The sequence below is a fragment of the Chenopodium quinoa genome, unplaced genomic scaffold (assembly GCF_001683475.1).
Source record: "Chenopodium quinoa cultivar QQ74 unplaced genomic scaffold, ASM168347v1, whole genome shotgun sequence".
NCBI lineage: Eukaryota > Viridiplantae > Streptophyta > Magnoliopsida > Caryophyllales > Amaranthaceae > Chenopodium > Chenopodium quinoa.
This window is the reverse complement of record NW_018744813.1, coordinates 226,698-237,790: the sequence shown is the minus strand read 5'-3', so window position 1 is coordinate 237,790 and position 11,093 is coordinate 226,698.

Genomic DNA, 11,093 nt, shown 5'->3' with positions numbered 1-11,093 from the left:
TAATTAAATAAAACAAAATAATTAAAATAATTAAAACGACAAATTAAGCAAAAATTACGTAGTCCAAAATATCCAAGTGCCTATGACTAAGACTTAGGCCCTGTTTGGTTTGATGTAAAATGTTTCCATGGAAAATGAATTTTCCATTTTTTCCCATTTTCCTTTGTTTGGTTTGTTAAGGAGTGGAAAACAATTTTCAAGGGTGGAAAATTCCATCCTTTAATGATGGAAAACATTTTCCTTTCAAAAACAAGGGAAGCCACATTTTCCTCTCTCTTCCTTACCTCTTTTTTTACTTCCCTCTCATTCATCCTTACATTTCCACTCTTATTTTTTATTTTTCTTGGAATTTTCTTGTATGCAACCAAACAAAGGAAAACTAATTTGCAATTGTGTGTTTTCCTTGAAAATATGTTTTCCATGAAAACTAGTTTTCCATTGAAAATGTTTTACATTAAACCAAACGGGGCCTTAGAGTGCTCACAACTCGCATACGACTCGGACGATCTCATTGCACCACATTGCATTACAAGCAATGTCTACGCATATTACCCTTAATTATGTACCAAGATACGCACACATACACACTCAATGCAAGCCCCATGCACGGCTTAACCATGGCAGTCGTCGCTTACCCACGGCCAGCAATAAGGCGGCTGCCATGGTGCGCCATGGTGCCGCACACAGCTCCCGCACACATGCACCACTTTGAGGCACCCAGCAGCCTCAACAACCCCATGTGGGTTGCGTGAGCAACCGGGATGGCAGAGAGCATGCTTGGGGCTCTTAGGCGTCCATTTGGTGCTCATGCATCGGGTAAAATCCCGATTTTGTGTGACATATTTAATCAATTCTAAATTAATATTAGAATCAATTAATTTTGAGGAAAAATGAAAATATAACAAGTGCATAAAACCAAAAAATATTCTAAGAGCCATTCTTTAATAAAATTGGTTTAACTTGGTGCAACAAAAATAAAAGGGCAATTACTCACTATTAATTAAATTAATTTAAATTAATCTTTAGATTTTGACAAAATAAAAGGGAGATGGAAAATTTAACATAAGTTCAATAAAGATTCCAACTTTAATACTTGTGAATCCTTAAAAAATTATATCTTCCAATATGAAGATAAACACTTTTCTATCACAAGTTTCAAACTTTATGATTCCAATGAACTTAAAAATGATTAAATCAACAAAGTTAAACAAAAATTTATGGAATTTAGTAACTTAAAGTTTCAATCACTTAACATAATTTAAGATTGAATCTTTAGTAATTGGAAACCTCAAAGAACTACAATTTCACACTTAATGCAATTAATATGCAATTATGTGAAAAATAAAACCAAGCTTTCAAACACAAATTACTACCAATTAATCATGCCTAAGGTGGTTTAAAATTGCATATAAAATAAGGATTGAACCAATTACATAACCACCATAAATATGAAATTAATTTTCAAGGATAGAAAGACTTAAATTTTTTTGTAAAAATTAAAAACCCGTCGAAAAGTGCATTTCTGACCGTTTTTTTGCTAAAAACTGAGTCCTTAAAGGGAAAAACCATTTCTTGAATGTCTTTTCCACCAAAAATTCTCTATTTTTGGGCCGAAATCTTGGTTCGGGAGCTTAAGTTAGCTTTAATACGAGGTTAAAATAGATAAAACGAGCTACTAATCTAATTAGCAAATTAAAACCAGAAAAATTAAGCCATAAAAACACCTTGATAAATATTATGATTTTGAAAATAAACGAGCGAGGTTCCGACACCGCTGTTTGGGTTTGATGAGTTCGACTCACCGCGGAAACAAACCCAAAAATAAGACCGCACTCACAATACATAAAACCATAAACATAATAAACTTAATGACAAGATTAAGATAATAAGATTACCTTTAGAGCGTGCTTCGCCAGACCACTAGGGCTCTTACTTAAAAGCTAGCCTCAAAATTATGAAGCCCTACAACGACGATCCACCCGCAACACGATCACCGACTAGGTCCAATGTCTTGGGGTTAGCAAGATCCAACCAATAAACCCGAGTTATTTAGTTCAAAGGCTTTCACAAATGTGATACCATTTTCAACTCTTGAGTTCAAAGGTTTTCACTACTAGTGTTCCCTTTTTCAACTCTTACTCAAGTGAACAATCTCATGCCATGCCTTAGCTATTTATAAGGAAAGCTTCCTTATGAATTCCACTCATCTTTCAATATGGGATTTTTTCACAAAATGATCCCACATGGAAAGATTGATAAATTCAACCCCTAGTTAAATAAACCAAGGATCAAGTAACAAGTGTCACATGATTAGGTAAGGACCACTTTCTCAATTGGTCCCCAATACAACTCATATGGATTATGAGCTAACTATGTGTCACCCAGCCTTGAGTCCCAAGTTGGGTTCGATTTGGCCACTTTCTTTGGGCCTGTGTCCATGAGCCGTCACCCGGGTCCACGACACACTTTTTGCCACATGCGCTCGGCGCGCTGTCAACGTGGTGTGCTGCCACGTCGCACGCTACCAATTGGTGGCTGCCAACGTGGCTTTTGCCACATGGTGGATGCCAATGTGGATGCCATGTGTGCTGCCATGTGGCACACTCCTATTTGGCGCGCTTCCCTTGTTTTTGCGTGGCTACGGTTTTTGCTTGTTATTTGAAGCATTTTCCCGTCTCGCCAATTCCTAAATTTTGGCTCGACATTTGAGATTCTCCGACGCTCGGTTTCGACGCTCCAAGCTCGAATTTCCGATGTCTAAATATAAATTACTCGGTCGACTCATTAATCCTTTTTGAATTTTGTCGCTGCGGCTGGTTAGTTGTTTGGGTGTGACCAAAAGGGTTAAGTTAAGATTAAGCTGTAATATTAATTATGCATTGATCGGAAGCGGCCTCCACCCAGGCATTCCAATCACTTGACATTACTGAATATATTAGCTTTCTTATAATTCTGAACCCACTATCAGAATAATACACTTGTTTGAAGGACACCATTCCTTTCAACTTCTGTGTTCACGAAGGAGATAACCGAGGCGGCACAGCCGGCCAAGGTTAAGAATGTGTTGGTGGGTGCCTATGACGGTACCACCAACCCGGAAGACTACCTCATGGCCTTCACTAACCTCATGCACATGCAGGGGCTGGAGGACGCTATGTGGTGTCGGTGCTTTCCGGCTACATTGAATGGTATTGCCCAACAATGGTTTTGCACCCTGCCAGCCGGATGCATTAACAGCTTCTGGAAGCTTGCCTTCCTGTTTGCCTCTAACTTCTCGATGAACATCCATGCCAAGAAAACAAGTCTCGACTTGAGCACCATCCAGCAGGGAGAGTGAGAAGGACTCCGCTCCTATGTAAGGAGGTTCAACCTGGTGAGAATTCAAATCCAGGGGCTGTCTGACGAGGTAGCTGATGAGTGTCATTTATGGCACTCATTTGATGAGTATTTAGCTTGTTTTTACCTTCTTTTCATAGCTTTATTTCTTAATTAACGCTTAGTTTTATGCATTTTCTCTTTATTTCGCTTTTATATCTTATTTTGTGTTTTAATGGTTTTTCTAGTATTTTCTCTTTTATTTGTTCTCTTTTTGTTGTTTTTGTTGCCTTTCTTTTATTATAGATTTTATAGATTTGGTTTTCATTTTATTTTAGTTTATTTTCATATTCATTTCATTGTGCTTACCTTTATTTTATGTTATTTTGGTTTCTTTTGATTTTTTATTCTTTTCATTTTCATTTTAGTTCTATTAATTTTGTTTGTTGGTTTTAGTTTCCTTTTTACTTCATTTTTCCCTTCGTTTTATTTGTCTTTTGTGGGTGAATAATCAAGTCAAGTTGTGCATTTAGAAGGCTGCCCTCCTCACGGGCATCACCTCGACTGCACTGATGATAAGGATGCTCAGGAGTGCAGACGAGCCGCACCAACTTCTCAACCGCTCAAGTGTTCCCCTGCTCCCGCAATCGACTCTTGGCAGCCCTCGCAACACCAAAAACAAACACCAATGCAACCTTATATCAGCCGCACTCCACCACACACGCACCTCCTTATTTCCCCAATTCACCAACAACTACAACTCATAGCAGCCTTGGCATCACCCAAAATCAACAACCAACAGCAGCTAGCTGCCCCTGCTCCAAACCATCCACCGCAGCTCCTAATTTCGCCACAACCGCAACCAATTGCACCTCCTTCACCACCGCAGCTAGCAGCCCGCAAACACCACCTTCTACCTCCGCATCCCACAGCTAGTAGCCACGAAAATGGTGCGCACGCGAAGACCCTTTTATGCGTGCGCATCACAACACCCAGCAGCTAGAGCTAGCAACCATAAATATGGTGCGTGCGTGAGAACCCAGCTGTGCGCACGCATCAATGGGCTTATTTTGAGCCATTGATTTTGATGGAGCTTCATGATGAAAGAGGTTGTGATGGTGCGTAAATTTAGTAATGTGAGAAGCAGGGGATAATTCCCAAAGAGCAATTATATTCAAAGTCTACTGACTTCATTATTTAGAATTCTTTCTTTTAATCTTCATAATCAAAGGCGAGCAGCAAAGTCCACTGACTTTATACTTGATCTTTGTTTTCGTTTTTAATTCTTCTTTTTATTTTCTTTTCATTTTCTAATTCCTTTTTACATTCATTTTGTTTTCTTATTGTATTTTTATTTCTTTTCTTTTTCTTTTATTTCCTTTTCTCTTTTATTTTCTTTTAACCTTGTAAATATAAATACCCAGTTTTGGGTTAGAGAGAGAAAAAGTAGAGTTAGAATTAAATTTCATATTTTTAGCTTAGGTTGAGAGTTTCTCTCTCTAGTTTTTAGGGATAGTTTAGGAATAGTTTTAGAGAGAGAAAGTGAGGGATTTCAATGGTGGTTTGAGAAATTGAAGATTCAATGGTGACAATTGTATTGAAAATCTTCTTAAAATCAATCAATGAGCATTTCTTACTCCATCTCATCTTATTGATTTGTTCAATTTCATGTTTGTTTGGTTTAATTTTGATGTTTGATTCTTCATAGTGTAATTGTTCTTGATATTTTGTTGATTCTTGATTTCTTTAGTTGATTGTTTATAGATGATGATTCTTGAGTAGTTGTTTGACTAGAAAATGGGTGAAACTTGTATGATTGATTGATTGTGATTAATTTGGGGATTGTGTTGATTGATTGTTGAGATTAAAGTGATTAATGAAGGTTTACATGTGTGTATACTCGATTAGGCCTTGAAAATAATGCTAGATTGCATTGTAATTGCTAATGACACGACCAATTGATTTAGGAATTATAATTATTGATTGGTTTGGATTGTGATTCTCTTAGTTTGTTATTCATAGTGAACCCTAGCTTAACAATTAGTCTTCACAACCTTTGATTGGCATGATCTTCTAAGATTGTTGCAATTGTCATGATTACTTGTTGGACCCCATTCCTAGTGTTTCGTTAGTTTAGTTGTTTGTTTTGTTAGATGTTAGTGTAACCTCTTACCTTCAATTTCGACCTAGCTTAAGTGCATAATTGAGAGTGCTTGAACATTACCGTTCCTTTGGGTTCGAGCCTTAACTTACCTCTATACTCGTATTTAGGTTTGTTAAGTGTTATAAATTTACTTTGACTTAGGGAGGATTAGTAAACGACCTAATTTTCGTCCCTTCATCAGTAGCATATACAGACTTCTTCAAGGGTCTGAAGGACGGGTCGACCTTTAAGTTTGACCTTGTCAAGAAGAGGGTATTCACCCTTCAAGAGGTGTTGATAGAGGCAGAGAGCTTTTTTCAGACTACCGACCTCTGATCGTCCAGCCATTTGTCGAACTACAAGAATTTAGACAAGCAAAATAAGAGTCGGCCTGCTAAGCCGACTCAGAAAGCTGAAGAGAGAAAAAAGAGAAAAGAAGTTTGGGCGGTTAAGGAACCTGATCAGCGTGCTAAAAAGAAAAAAAAAAATTCAAATCGTATGTCTCACAGTATGAATTCAATTAAGACTGTTACACCATATATTACAAAGGTGAAGGACCGACTGACTTAAGAAGCCGAATCATATGAAAAGTTCTGTTTAGTCGCGATTTACAAGAATAAATTCTGTCACTTCCATCAAGAAGTGGGCCATGACACCAACGACTACTATAGTCTCAAGCGGACGTTGGATCGTCTGGCTAACAAGGGCTTGTTGAAGTCCTATGTCTTGAAATCCAAAGCGACTTCTAAGACGAATCCGGGGCAGACGTCAAAAACTTTCCAGCCTACTAGTAGCTCGGATACCAACAAGGATATGGTCTGCACTAAAGCAGGCGGATTCGCATGCGATGGCCTAATCATTTAGGGAACTAAGGATCATCAGAAGCCATTTAGTTGATGATGGACATGCGTCATCTAGTGGGACATTCCCAGACGTCCTCATTACTTTGAAGGACCAAGGAAAAGTGCATCGACCGCATGACGACCCATTTGTCATTAAATGAAAGGTCGCTAACCAGCTGGTTGGCCGAATCCAAATTGACACAGGTAGCTCCTTTGATCTCATTAGCTACAAGTGTTGTCCAGGTTTAATTACAAGCGAGTCAGTCAAAGTGACGTCTCCCATCCATTAATTGGCTTTGGCAGAGGGGTCGTGCACCCAGTCGGAAAAATCGATGTACCCATCTGGTTGGTAGAGAAGGTAAAAGGGCAACACATGGTCGTCCGGTTCTTGGTGGTTAAAGAGTTGACCGCCTACAACATTATTCTTGGCCGACCCACTCTAAACGAGTGCAAGTCCATCATCATCCCAGCTCTTATCCTTCTCAAGTATGAAAAGGATGATGGCTTTGTTGGTTCCCTCAACTGGATCAAAAGATGACAAGGGAGTGTTATCTCTCAGACGTCAAGTCGACTACTTCTTCAGCCGAAGGAGCCAATAGACCTTGACGATGTCAAGGACCCTAATTCACCCCCTCCAACGACTACAAAGAAAAGAACATCTAAACACCTGGTGGAGGTGAAGAAGGAGAAGAAATAGTTATCACTGACTGGGGAACAGTTAGATGATCACCGTCCGCACCTGGCTGGTGAGCACATTAATATTCCTCTTGACGACAACCGTCTAGAGCAAACTTTTAAGGTGGGGACAGTTGCGTTTGAAAGGCTTGGTGCATACTTGCACTTTCTATTGAGACATTTTTTCCTTTGAAGTGGAAGAGATGCCAGGCATCAGCACTACTCTCGCTGTCGACAAACTCGCCGTGGATCAAAAAAAGAAGCCCATTCGGCAAAAGAAAAGAAATCACTGCGAGGAAAAAAGTCAGGCGGTAGGTGCCGAGGTTAAAACGTTGTTAGACACCTGGTTCATTCGGCCATATAACTTCCCTGATTGAGTTCTGAACGTGGTGCTTGTAAAGAAGCCGAATGGTACTTGGCGCATGTGTGTCGATTACACTGACTTGAACGAAGAATGTCTAAAGGATAGTTACCCGCTCCCAAAGATCAACAACCTTGTTGACTTTACAGCCGGGCATGCCTTCATGAGTTTTATGGATGCCTACTCCGGCTTCCATCAGATACCCCTGTGGAAAAAAGATCTAGAGAAGACAACCTTCTTCACTAATCAGGGGTTATTCTGTTATACAGTGATTCCGTTTAGCTTGAAGAATGTGCCGGCTACTTTCAACGGATGATTAATACAGTCTTCATTAATCAGATTGGGATGAATGTAGAGGCGTACATTGATGACAAAATAGTCAAATCCAAGCTACAGACGGATCACCTTGCTGATGTCCAAGAAACCTTCACCACACTCAGGCGGCATAATGTCATGTTAAATCCGAAAAAATGTGTTTTTGGTGTTGAGTCTAGGAAGTTTTTCGGATTCATGATTGATCAAAGGGGGATAGAGGCTAACCCCGAGAAGATACAGGTGGTTATTGACATGAAGTCACCCCGCTCTGTCAAGGAAGCTCAGAGGCTTACCGGTTTCTTGGCTGCGCTTAGGAGATTCCTTAGTTGGTTAGGTGATAAATGCCTTTATTTCTTCCAAGCAATCAGGAAGAAGACTAAATTTGAATGAGGAGATGATGCTGAGGTGGATTTTCAGAAGCTTAAAGAACAGTTACACTCTTTTCCAAGGCTTGTTAGCACTCTTCCAAAATAGATGCTTTACATGTACCTAGCTGTCTCAAATAATGCTCTCTGTGCCGTTCTCCTTTTTGAGAGAGACGGTATTTAGCTCACAGTCTATTTCATTAGCCATGTACTTAGAAATGATGAACTCCAGTACCCCATGGTTGAATAATTTGGCCTTGCTCTTTACATGGCTGTTAAGAAGTTGAATCCATAGTTCTTGGCACATCTAGTGGTGGTCTATACAGATCAATCTCTCAAATGACAACCCTAGACTCATCCGGTAGATTACTCAAATGGGCTATTGAAATTCAGAGTCTTGAAATCACCTTCTAACCAAGAAAGGCAGTGAAGCGTCAGGCATTTGCCAACTTCATTGTCGAAATGACAAGGCCGGTTGCTCTACTATGAACTCTACTATGAATGGTTGTGGTACAAGCATAATCTGTCAATCTCCGGAAGGAGATAAATTTGAATATGCACTACGGTTCAAGTTCCTTGCCTCAAACATTGAGGCAAAATTTGAAGCCCTGATAGCCGGTATCCACATGTGCAAGGCGGCAGGGCAACAAAAGTTGACGCCTGCTCTGATTCTTAGTTGGTCGTTAGCCAATACCATAGTGAGTATGAAGCCACCCATCTGGTTGTGATCAAATATTTGCAAGCGATCAAAGCTGAAGATGGGACACTTGAACAATTTCATCTGAGTCAAGTGCCCAACTCTGAAAACAACCGGGCGGATGTACTGTTGAAATTGGCATCCTCCGCCTCTTATGATACGCCTCGGTCAGGTCTTCTGGGAAATGATGGAAAAACGAAGCATATCTAATGGCGAGCCCATTGGAGTACTGGACCGAAATTCTACTTGAATGGATGGCATTCGGGCATATCTGAAAGACGGCACGCTCCCTGATTCACCCCAGGAAGCGGCCGTAGTAAAGAAGTGTGTTGAAAACTTCGAGATGAAGGAAAGAGAGCTCTTCAAGGCGAGGTTTATGAAGCCTCTATTGAAGTGCGTTACCCTAGAAAAGGGGATAGAAGTTCTTAAATAATTGCATGCGGGATACTGCACCTCACATGTAGGCGGAAGGTCCCTAGCCATTAGAGCCAGGCGGCATTATATTTGGCCCACTCTTGAGTCAAATTCCATGGACTTTGTTAAAGAATATGACAAGTGTCAAAGATTTGGAAAGCTAATCCATCGCTCGGCTACTGACCTGATGGCAATCCAAAGCCCAGTCACGTTGGGGGCATGGACATTCTAGGTGCTTATACGCCTACACCGGGCGGAAAACGCTATATTCTAGTAGCTGTGGATTATTTCACCAAGTGGGTGGAAGTAGAGGTGGTCAAGGGAATCAAGACAAAGGATGTCATCTCCTATATCTAGAAGAACATTATCACTCGATTTGGGGTTCATACGTCTATGGTGTTTGATAATGGACCTCAATTTGAGACACCTCATCTTAAAACTTGGTTAGGAGATCAAGAGAGCTCACATTGTTTTGCATCAGTTGGTGGACCCCAAGCTAACTGCCATGTTGAAGCCTTCAACAAACTCATCTCATACGGTATCAAAAAGAAAATTAAAAGAGCCGATGGTTTATGGGCTGAAGAGTTAATTCATGTCCTATGGGCCATCCGGACAATTAAAAAGGGGACAACATGTGAAATCCCATTTCTCATGGTTTACGGTGCTGAAGCCGTCTTGCCCATCGAGCATTATGGGTCGACTCTACGAGTCATGCTATACGATGAAAATAAAGGTAAATTTGGAGGCCATGCGACTAGAATTGGACTCGCTCCCAAAGCGCATGGGCAATGCTGCCTTGCGTCATGAGATTTACCGTTTGAGAATGATTTGTGCCTATAACAAGAGAGTACACAAACAACATTTAAAAGTGGGGTACTTTGTGTTACGAAAGATGGAGGAACCGGTAGGGTCACTTATCAAGTTATGCTAACTCCTAATTTGGAAGGCCCATACCGCATCTACGAAGAAGTGAGAAATGGCACCTATCGAATGGAAAATCTTGACGGTAGATGGCTGCCTAGGACTTGGAATGCAGACAACTTGAAAAAGTACTACTTCTAAGACTTGTAAATTTTTGTAAATAAGAAGCCTATCAATGAAAATTTTGTCTTTTGTTTTCAAATCGCTTTAATTACTTACTCTGTATATATATACATGCGTAATAGTAGACCATCATCTATGCAACGTACAGACAGTCCATACAATGAATTTAAGTTAAAAACTTAGTTGTCTTTTGTCTGCTCCCATATGAGTATGGCGTCTAGCGATGCCCCTCCGAGTGTTATTGTCATAGAGGGCATTTTATTGTTTGACCTACCAGCATATGCAGACAGAAAAGATTGAACGACCTCATTGGTTAACTCATAGTTATCAATTATCTAATTAAAACAGTCTAATAGAACAGTTAAGTGTAAAGACCGGATGTCAAAAGACATTAGCCGGTGAATAATTGAAGTTCTCTATTAGGCTATTTGACGAAATTGTACCAGTCACCCAAATCAGTTAGAAAAACCATGTGCAATGGATTGCAAGCACCCTAGACGACCATTAAGATGTCTGGGGACCATCAGACAGACAATATGTTCTTTGTTCCATTAACAGCCATGCGGCAAGTACCCGCCTAGTTCACTTAAAGGTATTTTTTTATGAAATGCGAATGCCGCAAAATGGGAAATAAGGCTATGATCAAGCTTACTCTCTGATTGGGTAAAACAGCTACTTATTGGTTTTGTGGAAGGCTATGTACTTGGTTTGGGGCAATCACTACTATGATTGCTTGAATTAGGAACATTCCATAATCTTTAAAGTATCAAACATTCCAAAATCAATCAATTAAAGGAGTATTGAAACCAACCACATAGCCGTTAGGGGCAAGACTAGCAGGTGTAGGGAATATTTCAAGCGTTATCCTTAGCTTGAACCCCACTGTGATTATACACTAAAGTACGGTGGCGTCCAAAAGGAA